This window comes from Gracilinanus agilis, chromosome 3 (genome assembly GCF_016433145.1).
Source record: "Gracilinanus agilis isolate LMUSP501 chromosome 3, AgileGrace, whole genome shotgun sequence".
NCBI lineage: Eukaryota > Metazoa > Chordata > Mammalia > Didelphimorphia > Didelphidae > Gracilinanus > Gracilinanus agilis.
Genome location: NC_058132.1, coordinates 514,990,546 through 515,006,701, shown reverse-complemented (window position 1 = coordinate 515,006,701; position 16,156 = coordinate 514,990,546).

Here is a 16,156-nt window from a genome sequence, read left to right as displayed (position 1 = left end):
CCAAATCTTAGGTGGCATATGCAAAAATCACAAGTCAAAATCACAGATAAAGAAGGATGATTTGTTTCTTTGACATCAATGGCATTGTTCCTTTATAATTCATTATACTTGATTGAATCCTTACTTCACCAGGTTTAGCATGAAGAAACTTTTGAAGAATCTGAAACATTCTATACAATGGAAAGAGAATGAATTATGGTCTCATGTTTAGCAAGTTCTTCTCAATGACAAAACCCTATATCAAAATGTACCAACTACAATGTGGAATTTTATAGCCTTTTGTTTTTTTATGTTATATTTTCCCCACTAATTTTAGAAGATCTATATAGTACTTGTAGATTGTAGTATTCTTACATATAAAACTACTTCATTACAGCTGTAAGGCATTTCTACTTTCTTTATTAGTCTTTCTAAAATACATTACATTTTTTAGATTCACAATTGGCTGACAGGCAAAGAGAATACAAGATCTTTTTGTTTTTATTGCTTGCTGGTTAATAAAAAACAAAACCTAAAAACCACCTGTCAAATAGAGAGCCTTGACAGTAAAGGCAAAATGGGTTTAAAATATAAACTAGTAATCAGAGTAAAAGTTATACCCCTAAATGCTCACATCAACAAAATAAAGAGCAGGCCAATGAACTGGGTATGCAATTTTAAAAAATTAAAAATCTTCAATTAAACACCAAATTGGAAATCCTGAAAATTAAAGTTGAAATTTTTAACATTTATAAATGGAATATAAGAAAACCATTGAATTAATAAATAAAACTAGGAGCTGGTTTTATGAAAAAGCTAATAAAATAGATAAACTATTGGTTAATATGATTTTAAAAAGAGAGAAGAAAAATAAAGCACTAGCATTAAAAATGAAAAGGGTGAACATACTACAAATAAAAATGCACATAAAGCAATGTTTAAGAATTATTTTGCCTAATTATATGTCAGTAAATTTAAAAATTTAAGTGAAATGGAAGAATGCTTACAAAAACATTAACTTCCCAGATTAACAGAAGAGAAAATAAAATATCTAAATAAGTCTACTTTAGTAAAAGAAATTGTACAGGCCATAAATGAACTTAAGAAAAAAGATCATCAAGATCAGATGGATTTACAAAATAATTCTATAAAATATTTAAAGATCAACTACTTTCAATATTAAATAAATTATTTGGAACAATTAACAGGCAAAGAAAGAGTTCTACTGAGCACTTTTTATGAAAATATGGTTCTGATATTCAGGAAGAGCTAAAACAGAGACAGAAAATAACAGACCAATTTCATTAATGAATTTTAATGCAAAAATCCTAAATAAAATACTAACCAGGAGACTACAACAGTATATCACAAAAAATATACACTTTGACCAAGTAAGATTTATATAAGGAATTCAGGATTGATTCAATATAAGGAAAATTATTGACATAATTCATTATATCAATAACAAAAATGACAAAAATCTTATCAATAGATGCAGAAAAAGCTTTTGACAAAATTCAACACTTATTCCTATTAAAAAAACTTGAAAACATAGGATAAATAGATTTTTTTCTTAAAATGATAAGAAGCAGATATGTAAAGCCATCAGCAATCATTATCTGGGAATGACTAGAAGCTTTCTCAATAAGATCTTGATAGAAACAAAGATGCCGATTATCTCCAATATTATTTCATATTGTATACCAGAATGCTAACATTAACAATAAGAGAAGAAAAAGAAGTTGAAGGAATCAAATTAGGCAATAAAGTGATAAAACATCTTTTTGCAAACAATGTGATGGTATGCTTGGAAAATCCTAGAGATTCAACAAAAAAGCTAGCTGAAACAATTCATAATTTTAGCAAAGCAACTGGAAATAAAGTGAACTCACATAAATCATCAGCATTTCCAAATATCACTAACAAAACTCTGCAAGAAGAGATAGTAAGAGATAGATCACTTAAAATAATCATAGGCAATATAAAATGCCTTGGAGTATACCTGCCAAGACAAACCCAGGAACTATGTGAGCATAATCATAAAACACTATCAATACAAATTAAGCTGGATTTAATTAATTGGAGAAATATTTATTGTCCTTAGATTGGCTGATTCAATATGATAAAAATGACATTTGTATCTAAATTAATCACTTATTTAGTGCTATTCCAAACAAATTACCAAAAAAATTATTGAACTATAAAAAATAATAATGGAATCAATTTGGAAGAACAAAAGGTGAAGAATATCAAAGGAATTAATGAAAAAAAATGTAAAGGAGGGAGGTCTAGTAGTGCCAGTCTTAAACTGTATTGTAAGGTGATAATTATCAATTAACTACTGGCTAAGGACTAGAATGAATTAGTAGAATAAGATAGACATTGAGTTAGAAGAAACCTTAGAGGCTATGAAGTACAACTCCCTCATTTTATAGATGAGGAATCTGAGGCTGATAAAGATTTAGTGACTTGCCTAGGGTAATATAGCTATTAAATCTATGAGACAAGATTCAGACTTGGGTCTTTTTGACTCCAAGTCCAATGCACTAGCCACACTATGTGAATGTTTGGAACAAAAACACTCTGGGGTCAGTGTGCTACTTGTGTCAAGTTACATAATTCTATGACACTTCCTCATTGAGATCCATGTCCACTAAAAAAAAAGTCACCAACATAATCTGCAAAGGCTAACCCAAACAAATGAAGAATGCCTATTATTCCAATTAAAGTAGTTGGTCAAGCAGCTCCCAGAGTTAGTTAATCAAACATATGCCTTAGGTGGATATTTAAGATAAATAGTAAAGTAGATTTATTATTGAATAGGAGAAAAATTATCTGGATTAAATAGGACAAATTGTGGAATCCCTTTCCTATGCTACTCCTTGTCAACAGAGCACATTATTATTTTTTGTTTTTTTTTAAAGTAATACATTTTCCTGGTGATGTTAAAGGGCTTCAAATCATGAAACACTCCCAGTTCAGGTACAAGGCTACCACGTATCTGCTTTGCATGTGTTCTGTACATCTCTCTTCTGTCTATGTTATTTGTGTTTCTATCTGTCTGTCTGTATCTACCTGTCTATATATCATCTATCAATCTATCTATCAATCCATCCATATTGTTTTCTCAATTAGAAAGTAAGGTCACTGAAGGCAGGGAATATTTTTGTTGTTTTCTATTTCTTATCATAGTTACTGACACAAAGTAGGTGCTAACTAAATGAATATTGATGGATTCATCAGCAGAGTCAAAATCGCAGGTGATAAAAGAACAATGAAAAGAAGTTTGGTGAGTAGAAGCAGCAGAAGGTGCTGACCTCAGTGTCCTGGGAGTAGCAGCCCACTTCTGTAAGCCACTTAATTAGGTTGAAGGAGGAGGCAGGATGATTAATGCTCTCCATCCTTGGGCCTTGTAAGATAATAATACTTATTGCGTTATTATTCATTTACCATCTACTCTTATAATTTCCTACTACTACTTTTGAGTTTTACTCAAAGGCCTCCTATCTCTGATTCTTAGCTCCCCTTCTCTCATCTTTATCCTTTACCTATGTCTTACTCCGACCTTTTTTCACTATATTCCTTGGAATTCCCATTCCATAATGAATGAACTCTTTATTCTAGGAATCTTTTTCTCTCATTCCCTCAGTCTACCCTGACTCTATACATTATCCCTGACCATCTTTTCCAGAACTGATTGCACTTCACACACCCAACATACTATTCCTAGGATTCTGAATATTTCTTGTTTCCCATTGTAACTTCCAGAATCTATTGTCACCATCTCTGAGAAACCTCTTCTTTGAAGTTCACACAATTAAATTTGTCTAACCTGTTCCTATCATAGTGACTCTTATGTACTAGCTCCCAGGTTATGCTTCTCCTTTCTCAAGGAGTTAAGCACCTGATTTACTGTCTTCCTATCCTCCCCAACTCCTTTTCTTATACTAGAGTACTTCAACATTCATGTGAATGCTTTCCCAAACTCTCTAATTGTCCTATTCTTCTGTTTCCCCAAATCCCAGAACCTACTTCATTTAACATTAGCCACACACAGGGATGTTGCACCCTAGGTCTTCCATTATCCACAAGTATTTGACTTCCTCTAGATGACCATAACATCCTATCACTCCACCTCTCTCTATGCCTTGCCCTCTTTAAACTTATTCTTTGCCCTCATCTCAACTCCCAATCCTTTTACCCTTAAGTACTTTCTCATGACATTATAGTTTCTCTGAAATCACCTTCCTCCTTTTCCAACTCAATCATATTGTTAACTAGTTTAATGCTAGAGTTGAATCTCTTGTGAATCTTTCACTCCTTGTCCTCTTGCTCATCATTCTTTTACTATGCCTCAGTCATAGATAGCTCCATTTCTACACATGTACTGTTAAATGGAAATGGAGGAAGTCATACAATTGTGCTACCTAGATACACCATAAATCCATGCTATCCAACTTCAAATGAGTCCTCTCTGTAGTGAGACAATATTTTTCTCCTCCCAAACTTCTATTCCTCCCAAATGGATTCTTATCTTGCTTCTTACAGAAGCTATTTCAAAATATATCTTCCTTTTTTAAGCATCCTACATATCCCTCAGCTGAGAATCTTTCCTTACTAGGATAATAGATGTCATTTGATGTGAGTCCACTCTTTCCCTTTTCTTCATCGAGACACCTCTTAACATCACCACTACATTTTTCCCCCTTTTCTCTCAGACTCTAACAGTGAGAAGGTTCTTCTCTACATGGGCTCTTATTATTGAATATACATATTAAATCTCTTCTTATCTACTGGATCCTTAACTACCACATTCAAATATACTCAAGCCTCTTCCATCTTAAAAACCTTCACTAAACTCAAGTATCTCCCTATTTTCATGTATCTTTCCTCCCTTTCTTAACCAAACTTAGGGGGGATAAATCCTCAAATATTTATACTTTTTTCCTCTACTTCCTTTCCTCTTACTCATTAATCCTTTGCAACTTGTCTTCCAACCTCATTATACAATGGAAACTACTCTTTCCAAAATTAACAATGACCTCCAGATTGCCAAATATGATAGTCTTGTAAAAATCCTCATTCTTGCAACTTCTCTGCTGCATTTCACACAGTTGGCCATTTTCTTGTTTGGGATAATGTCTTCTTTTTTAGTTTTCATGACTCCTCTCTCTTGAGCCTCCTGTATCACTACTCCTTTTCAGTCTACTATGCTAACACAGCATCCATATCACACTTTCTAAATGTGAGTATTTCCTAAGGGTCCTCATAGGCTCTTTTCTTTTATTTTCTCTCTCTCTAATAACTCTAGTAACCTCATCAGCTCTCATGGGTTTAATTATCATCTCCATGCAGATGACTCTAATTCATTGTATTTATATCCCTAGCACCTAACACATTGTCTGGTAAAGTAGGTATTTAATAAAACTTGTTAATTGATTGGGAATATGTAAAATGTCTGATTTTTATTACCAGTAATCAAGGAATAGGGATTCAGAGGTATAAGAATCCTTCAAAGCCCTCTAGTTCAAATCCTTCTTACAGTTGAGAAAACTGAGGCCTAAGGAAGTCAAGTGACATGCCCAAGACTACACAGATAGTAAGCATTACTTGACTCCATAGTCAGCACTCTTTCCATTATATTATGTTCTATGTATTGTTGTGAGGAAGATTACTTAGTTATTATGTAGGAGACCTAACAGGAAGGGCTGGAGAATTCCAAATGGAATGGGAAAAGAAATGGGCTGCTTATATAGTGACTCTGAGTGATGGTTGTACTATGTTTTATTCTAATTTTCATAAAATATTAAAATAGCCAGAGGAAGGCACCCAGTAAATGAATGAAGTATTAATTTAATGTTTACAATATTCAGAGCACTGTGCTAAGTATCAAGGAATAAAATAGAAAACTAAACAATTCTTGCTCTAATTCACATTCTAATGAAGGAAAATGAAATATATAAAATCTGTACTTTTGTTATAGCTGATGTAGAGGATGTGTCCAAAGACATGGATAAGATTCACATAGTATCATAGGACAGGAGTGAGTTTGGATGTTCTCTGGTAGTAGGATTGCCTATATTGATGAGATCAAAAAGCCAATGAAACAAAATTCATCAACAAAATTTTTTCTTTTTTAAATCAAAAGTTAAGTTAAATTATGGAGCTGCATTACTCATCTTTGCTCGATTTGACTGAATGATTTTTGGCTATTTCAGAAAATCAATTTTACTCCCAAGTTATGAAAATATAACACTTTTGTGGAGGTTAAAGAGAATGTGACATTTTCAGAAGGCATCTCTTGAAATGTATAAATCAGTAGAGCAACAATGGAATGAACTGAATAAGAGGGCTCAAGGTGAGTCCTCTGCTGGAAACGATGTGCATTTGAATTGATGAAAATCTGTTTCTGTTTAAAATCCAGTTTTTTATTTTATAATAACACTTTTTACATATTAGTGTGATTTAAGGATAAAAACATGCTTTGGTAGTGAGGGTGGGGCAGTATGGAAGATTATAATTTAATGGTACTGGAGAATGAAGTATCTGATGGGGGAAAAGACTCTAGAGGAAGTAAAAGGGAGCAAAAAGGCTAGAATCTAGAAGAAAAAAATATTCTTCACAGTATTTCCTAGCTCTTGTGAAAAGCTGCTATATTAGTAGATGAGACCAATAATGGCCTATTGGTGTGAGTGAGTCACCTCTTTCCTCACAAAATGAGAAACTGGACTCTGAGTTCCATTTGTCAGGAAAAAAGTTTATATGACAATTTCAAAATCAAAAACCACATTTGTAGGCAGGGTCTGTCATTTAACTCCCTCAGATTACATTCATTTAGTCTCAAGAAAGGTACTTGGAAATTCATAATACAGTTTTTCTAAAAGTGACAACATATGCTCCTTTAATTTTCAACTCAACACCTACACACTTACTGATTGTGATACAGTAAAAAATGTACTACAAAATTGCATCTCCTCTCACTAATTTTAGATTGCCTATATAATTATGAACAGTATCAATCTTACATGTAGAGCTGATCTATATTCATTACAGTCATATAGCTTTTAAATTTTCTTTTGTTAACTTACCAGCAGACCTTTCATTGTTTCTCCAATGAAAAATTAGATTTTTTTTTGTGGAATTCAGAGTCCTAGTAATTTCCTTGTTCCAGTTCCATTAACTTCCTGGTAGTATTGTTTGAAGCATCCAGACACTGATGTGTAATCCAACTGTTTCCCTAATATGTGGGAAGAAGCAAATGACTTGTTTATCTCATGAACAGTTATCGTGCAGGGTTTTCGTGTGTGTGTTTAAAAAAAAAACTTTTCCCAGGAAAATTCTGGTCAGACTAAGATTGGCATAGATTGCATTGCCACTGGCACCAAATTGTGTTGAAAGAACCGGACAGGAAAAAAGTACAGAATTATTCTCTTGTTGACTTCCTGTCATATTCCTCAAACCTCTCCCACTTTTCTCAAGCCCTTAGACCTGCTTTAGCCTTTTAATCTTGACAAATGATCTCTCCTACCACATTAAGAAAGTCATGAGATCATGGATTTAGAGTTCTTCACATTCAATATGACCCCCAGTGCCCTCAAATCTTCCTTATGTCCAAGTCAATGACCCCTCTCTGATTTCATAGAATTTAAACCTGACAGGGACATCAGAGGAGTCTAGTTCAACTTTCTAGGGCAGGTAGGTGATGTGGTAGATAGAGCACAGGACCAAGAGTCAGAAAGAACTGAGTTCAAATTTGACCTCCCACACTTACTAGCTGTGTGGCCCTGAAGAAGTCACTTACATTGTTTCCTTCTCTGTAAAATGAACTGGCAAAGGAAATAACAAAACTCTCTGTTATCTTTGACAAGTAAATCTAAATGGGATCATAAAGAGTCAAACAAAAATGAAATGACTGAACTGCAATTTAGCTTTCTCATTATACATATGGAGAAACTAAGACCTAGTAGAATTAAGCAATTTGTCCAAGGTTGCATCAGTGATCATTTGAATTGAAATCTAGGTCTTACTGCTTCAAATACAACATATTTTTCATTATACCATACTCAGGGTTATTCCATTCCATAATCTTGATGACACTGTTTAAATCTTTCTCTTATTTCCTTACTTTTTTCTTAATTTCCTGCTCAGAGAAAGAGATGTCTTTTCTTGTCTTCAAAGTGAGTCCTGTTCTAGTCTTCCTGATTTCCCCCAATTCCCCCCCCCCATCAATTATACTTTTACTTTTTTGCAACTTTAATATATCCATCCTCTACTGACTTTATCATCTCTGAGAAATATGCTCAGATTTTTGCTATCCTGAAAAAACTTGTCAGCTCTAATATTCCTCATATCTTCCATTTTATCTTTTTACTTCCATTCACTGCCAAACTATTAAAAAGCATAACCTTCTTGTTTTCCCTCCACTTCCTTAACATCCACTGACTGATCAATTTATTGTAAACTAAACTTCCATTCTTACCACTTTACTGAAACTGTTTAATCAAAGGTCATGTGTAACATTCCAACTGCCAGACCAATGGCCTTTTTTCAGTGTTCATCCTTTTTTTTTTCCAGTGCAGACCTCCTCTGTTTACACTTTTCTTAAAGTTTAATTAATTAATTGATTAATTAATTAAGAATATTTTCCCATGGTTATATGATTCATGTTCTTTCCCTCCCCTCCTCCCACTCCCCTCCTATAGCCAATGAGCAATTCCACTGGGTTTTACATGTGTCATTGATCAAGACCTATTTCCATATTATTAATATTGCACTAGGGTGATCATCTAGAGTCTACATCCCCAATCATGACCCCATCGAACCATATGATCAAGCAGTTGTTTTTCTTCTGTGTTCTTACTCCCACAGTTCTTTCTCTGGATGAGGATAGCTTCTTTCTCATAAGTCCCTCAGAATTGTCCTGGATCACTGCATTGCTGCTAATAAAGAAGTCCATTATATTCGAGTGTGCCACAGTGCATCCATCTCTGTGTATTATTTTCTCCTGGTTTTGCTCCTTTCACTCTGCATCAATTCCTGGAGGTCATTCCAGTTCATGTGGAATTCCTCCAGTTCATTATTCCTTTGAGCACAATAGTATTCCATCACCAACAGATAGTACAATTTGCTCAGCCATTCCCCAAACGAAGGGCATCCCCTCATTTTCCAATTTTTTGCTACCACAAAGAGCACAGCTATAAATATTTTTGTACACATATTTTCCCCTATTATCTCTTTGGGGTACAAATCCAGCAGTGGTATGGCTGGATCAAAGAACTCTTTTAAAGCCTTTTGGAAGTAGTTCTAAATTGCCTTCCAGAATGGTTGGATCAATTCACGACGCCACCAGCAATGTATTTATGTCCCAGTTTTGCCAAATCCCCTCCGACATTTATTACTTTCCTTTGTTGTCATATTTACCAGTCTGTTAGTTGTGAAGTGATACCTCAGAGTTGTTTTGATTTGAATTTCTCTGATTACAAGAGATTTAGAACACTTTCTCATGTTCTTATTAATAGTTTTGATTTCCTTATCTGAAAATTGCCTATTCATGTCCCTTGCCTATTTATCAACTGGGGAATGTAAAGATCCTGGCGGAAACTGTAGATGATTATTATACAGCACCCAGGAATCCTATAGAGGAGGTGGGAAATGGTGAGAAGTATTGATGAAACCTCCTATCTGAATGCTGATAGGTTTACTTAAAGGCTGCTTCTGTGATCTTGCTGCTGCCTGTAAACTGTATGGAATCTGCTAATATGAATAAGCAGTTCACTGGTTCCCACCTATTGTCATTAACTAATGAGGGAGTGATTGTTTCCCTCAATTAGTAATCCAATTAAATAATAAATTCAAGGATGATAACTCTTGATCCCTATCTCTGACTGTGATTTGATGGAATCACTCAGAAGATCAATGATTGTGAAGTTATTTTCACCAATTGCCAGGTGGATCTCTAACTGACAACTTTCTAGAACTTTGAGAATAACCAGGTCTGTGATGGTTTTCTTCTAACAACTATTTAATGGTAACTGATAAGGTAAAGGAGAGGATTGGGGTGAACTGTGAAGGAGAGAGGAATTAAAGGAGGACCCTAAACCTTTAACTAAATATGTTGATTATAAAACAGATGGTAATTTGAAGCCTGCTTGACCAATTGTCTGACCAGGCCAATGGCCTGACTCCAAAGCTTGAAGGTTTTTCTCAGTTCACTACAGTTTGGCTTTTGGTAGTTGATCTTCTGGCTGGTATTTATGCTGGTATGTTAATGTTGCTTTTATAGATGTCGTTTAATACTGATGCTGGATGCTGGTATATACAGAATAGTCTATGAGCAGTTTAGGCACCTAACCCTAGCTATGAGACAATCCTGAGATGACCCGACCTCCCACCAGTATCTCAAGATTGAGAGCCTGATGTACTAATCTTTGCTGCTTTTATAGCCCAATCTCAACTGAATTTTGGTCTCATGCCAGCTCAAATGACCTCACTGCATTCTGTGTTCCAACCAAGTAACTGGCACTCATACTTGGCCAACATGGCTTCCTGAAAAAGTATTTACAGGAATGGCTTTATTTTTTTTGTATAATTGATTTAGCTCCTTATAAATCTGAGTAGTTAGACCTTTGTCAGAGGTTTTTGTTATAAATATTTTTTTCCCAATTTGTTGCTTCCCTTCTAATTTTGGTTTTATTGGTTTTGTTTGTACAAACCCTTTTTAATTTAAATCAATCAAAACTATCCATTTTAGATTTTGTAATATTCTCTATCTCTTGCTTGGTCTTAAAATCTTTCCTTTCCCATAGATCTGACAAGTAAATTATTCTAAGTTGGCCTAATTTACTTATAGTTTCCTTCTTTATATTTAAGTCATTCATCCATTCTGAATTTATCTTGGTGTAGGGTGTGAGATATTGCTTTAGACTCAATCTCTCCCATACTGTTTTCCAATTTTTCTAGCAGTTTTTGTCAAAAAGTGGATTTTTGTCTCAAAAGCTGGGTTCTTTGGGTTTATCATAGACTGTCTTGCTGAGGTCACTTACCCCAAATCTATTCCACTGATCCTCCCTTCTGTCTCTTAGCTAGTACCATATTGTTTTAATGACCACTGCTCTATAGTACAGTTTAAGATCTGGTACTGCTAGGCCACCTTCCTTCATACTTTTTTTCATTATTTCCCTTGATATTCTTGATCTTTTGTTCTTCCAAATGAATTTTTTTATAATTTTTTAAAATTCAGTTAAAAAGTTTCTTGGTAGTTTGATAGGTCAGTGTTCATCCTTCTTGACCTTCTTGAAACATTTGACACAGCTGGATCTTCTAGATATACAAATTTCCTTAGTTTCTGTGATATTACATCTTTTTGTGTCTCTTCTAACCTCTCTGACTGATGAAAATAACTCATTGTAATGACTATTAATTTATCCAGAAAATATAAAGTGAGGTTACCTGATGACACAGGGGTAAATGGGGTTGAAGGCATAAGGAGAAGAGAAATTATAAAACTGATTTTGTGGGAGATGATCAATAATGGATGAAATTAGAATTTCCATGAAGCAATGAGGAAATTTGGGTAGCATTAGCTTTTGGTGGACATAATCAATGTAATTTCATGCCTTGTTCTAGAAATTCTGAGCTGTGAGGCTAGAGGCTGAGGGTTACTTAGATGTGGAAATTAGTAGAGCCAAATGTCAAGGAAATGAGATTTTAAGATAAGGGAAAGCTCAAAAGTGGCCAACTGAATTGGGTAAAAACCTCCTTGGCAAGAATTGTAAAATGGTAGGATGAGTAAATGATTTGGAGTTAGAGAGCTGGGTTTGAATCTTTTCTCTGTTATTTGCTACCCATATGACCTTGGGTAAGAAGCTTGATCTTATTTTCTTTGTCTGTGTTTGAGGGTTTATAAAAAAAATTTATCTATTTTTTCAATTACATGTAGTAACAATTTTTGATAATTGTTTTCTGACACTTTAGGATTCAGATTTCCCCCTTCTTTCCCTCTATCCTCTCATTGTGGTGGTAAATTGTCTGATATATTATACCAGTGCTTTGATGTAATACTTAATTCCATATTGCTCATGTAGTGACTGAAAACACAAATCACACATTCAATAATAAAAAAAAAACTCATGACAGAAATAAAGTGGAAGAGAACATGCTTTGATATGCAATAAAATCCTAATAGTTCCTTCTTTGACTGTGGATAGGATTTTTCATTATAGGTCCTTTGTGGATATCTTGAGAACTTGCTTGGCTAATAGTTTAGACCTTCACAGTTGATCATTGTATATTATTTCTGTTACTGTATACATTGTTCTGGTTTTGCTCTCTTCACTTTGCCTCAGTTCATGTAAGTATTTTACAGGTTTTTCTGAATTCATCCTGTTCATCATTTCTTATGGCACAATAATATTCTATTACAACAATGGATCAAAACTTGTTCATCTATGCCCCAAGTTATAGACAACCTGAGGAATTTGTAATGGATTATATCTAAGGTCCCTTTCAGTTCTAAATTCTACTCATTCTACTTATGAAGCCAGAAGAGGGATGTTACAATGAAAAAGTAGAAAGTGATTAAGATCCCTGGGCATGATGAGCAGTACAGTAGTGAATATAAACGGAAGTTGCTTAATTAGATTTTCTTTCACATATATACCAAGAATTTTGCTAGATACTTATTACAAAGACAAAAATAAAATAATACCAGCCCTCTAGTTGTTTCTACTGTAGTAGGAAGGATAAGATGTATGCATATAAGTAAAGACAAAATAAAAAACATGTAAATTTGAGATAATTATGGAGAGTGGAAGGAAACAATTGCTAGTGGGATTTAGTAGCAAGGGAGAGAGGCTTACATAGGAAGTAATACTTGAGTTGACTTTTGAAGGAAATTAGGCACTCCAAGACCTGAAAGTAAGGAGGGAATCCATTTTAGGCACAAAAGATCAGCAAATGCAAAGGCATGAAGACAGGAGATGGAATGTGATTTAAGATAAACAACAATAAGAAGGCCAGTTGGCTTAGACTGTAGAGTGTATGAAAGGGACTTGTACACTAAAAGCTGGAAAACTTTAGTTGAAGCTAGCTTGTGCAGGGCCTAACATGCCAAATAAAGGTTTCATATTTTGTGAGAAAGTATTCAAAAATGGTGACAAAGTCAGAAGAGTCAGAAGCAGAGCCAGGAGAGAATGAAGTACAGCTAACCTGGATCTCTCCAAGGAATCAGAAGCCCTGGGAACATTTCCAGGGAGTCAACATTGTAGAGGCATGTTTAGGGTGAGAAGGCCCCAGACATTGTTTAAAGTTCTAAGGTAAGAAGACAGCTGAGGTGTCTATATACCTTGCATACAGTTGTTACTTAATAAATATTGGTTGAATCAGTGAATGAATCATAATGCTATATATGCTAAACTAATGCTTTATTTTACTTGAGAGCAGGATGAGATTAAATAGTATTTATAAACTAAAGGTGGCTCAACTGGAAAACTTGTTTCAACATTTCTAAGTCTTCAGGATTTTTAACAGGATGAAAGTAGCTCAATATAACATTATAAAAGCATGTTCTACTTTGAGAAAAAGCAATATTAAGCACTGCAATTCATGACACAAATGAAGATGCATAATTCCCATTGAAATGTTTTTTCCTTTTACAAATATAGTCATGATGGATTTTTTTTAGTCCTAATTCATTTAATCTATATAAGATAAATCTGTCAGTAATACCTTCAAAATTCCTTAGTTTTGAATATCCCTTCTTCCAAATTATTTATATTTACTTTGTTTATGCCTTGTTTTACTTTTTTTTTTTGCTTTCTTTCTCCCAACAGAAAATAAACTCCTTGAGGGCAAGAACTGTCTCTCTTTTGTAACTTCCAGTGACTAGCAGAGTTCTTGACATATAGTAATAGTTTAATAAATGATTATTGATAGATTGATATATCTATTTCACAGTTCATGACTCAGTGGATTGACCCAAAAGAAAATTCTGAAATGAGTAAAGTATGTGTGAAATTCTCCTTTACCATCTCAGCCCCTTCCTTCTCCAGGCATTTGCCTTCTTTTTAGCATTCTCTTCCTCAACCCTCACCTCCAGTCAGCCACGTAATTCTAGAGTTCCCTTTCCTATTCCAGAGCCAATTTAATCAAGACTTTTTGTTGTCATGGCTCTCTTCCGACAATGAAACACATCTGTCCAGTACCAGATCCTTTTAGGGTCTCTAGTATTACTTAGATGATCTGATAAACTAATTTGTTTTAATGGATGATGTTCATGAGTTTATTTCCAGAAAACAGGTGCAACTCACTGAAGGTATCCTGGATACAATGCCACCACCTCTAGGGTCTAACCCATTAATCAGTCCAAGAAAGGGTAAGTCATATCATGGAGGGAAGAATAACACTATGGTGCCAGGGGAGAGATATTTCCATACAGCAAGGCTTTTTGACCTTAGTTGTCTAATTTGTCTATAGTTCCTGGGGTAAAATAAAATTTATAATAATGAAAAATAATTAGCCTAGTTCAATTATCTATAGAAGGAAGTGGAGCCACATGACCAGTGCAAAGTGATATTGCAACTAGTATTATACAGAAGAGAATGAGGATCAGATTTAGCTTGAATGTAGCAACCTAATGGGGGATATTGGATAGACAACCATGAGAGTAGAGTTAGTCAACTACAAATGAATTAGGAAATATTTGTTAAATACTTCCTACATATAAGGCATTGTGATAGGTGCTGGAATAAAAAATAAGTGGGAGTGTAGAGATGTTGTAAGAAGAATTCTGGGTCACTATAGCCCTGCAGTGCTTTCTAGTTCTCCAACTGTATGTATAGTTGATAATAATAATGAACAATTATATAGCTCTTTAAAATTGGCAAAACATTTCCCTAAAACTTCATGAAGCAGGTCTTGTGTTATTATCTCTATTTTGCAGATGAGGAAACTGAGGTTCAGAGAAGCTAAAGTTACTTACAGAAGGTCACATAATTAGTAAGTGTCATCAGGATTTGACCTCAGATATTTCTTAACTTCTTGCTCAGTGCTCTTTCTGTTATACTATGGTGTCTCTTCTGAAAGATTGGAGGTCATGGACGTTCAATTTGACAACAGGCAATTCAAGATATTTTTAAAAAATAATGTTTTTGTTAATAATCACTTGCCTTAATTGACTTAATCAGTTATATTCCCCAATGTATTCTTCTCTCTATCCATTCCTACAGATTTATATCAAAGAATAACAGAAAGAAGAAAAACTATTTCAGCAAAAATTAACCTATATCATTAAAAATCTAACTTACATTCAAAGCTTTGTACTCATAGTCTCCCACTTTGGCAAAGAAACAAAGAGAAGGTACCTACACAAATGCTTCTTTGGGAAAAAGTGTGGTCATTATAATCTTACAGTATTTAGTTTCCATTGTTTTTCAGCAAATAATTATTAAGCACTAACTTTGTATAAGACACAAGTTTAGGTACTAGCTATACAAAAAGAAGTTGGACATAGATATCATTTGCAAAGAGATTACTGTCTACTGCTCATTGCTGGTAGTCTATACAAAAACAATTGCAATGTATGCTGTTTTGGTTTCTTCTTTCTCTGGCGCAGAGAATGACTTGTAATTGGAGAGATGATGTTTTTTCATAGAATCTAGAAGGAATAATCCTCTATCACCCTGGAAGCTTTATTTTTCTCAATGTAGCCAATAACTTCATTGCGTTTTGTTCCCACCAAATCACACTGCTAACTTATAATGAACTATATGAGTTAGTGAGAGAACAAAAATGACCAACAAAAAATTGATTCTCAAGACAATAAAGATGATAAAGGAACTCTTAAGTTTCCTTTGATTAATTCTATGTACCTGGCCCAGGAGAAAGATCCTTGGGCCCTGAAGGAGGGGACAGATGTGATTGATAAGCAGTGATTGCTGATATTACCTCGGTAATATCATGAAAAACTTGAGAAGGACCATAAGATTGAAGAAGAGTAAATACTGTTCCAAATTTAAAAAAAAAAGGAAGAAAACAGAATCTGAAAACTGTAGGCTAGTGAGCTTTATTCCCATTAGTGAGAAAACCATAGAATCCACCATTAAAGAAAAGGTTAGTAAATCTTGAGAGAGGGAAGTGATACTTACCATGGATTAGTATGACTTCATTAAAAACAGATCAT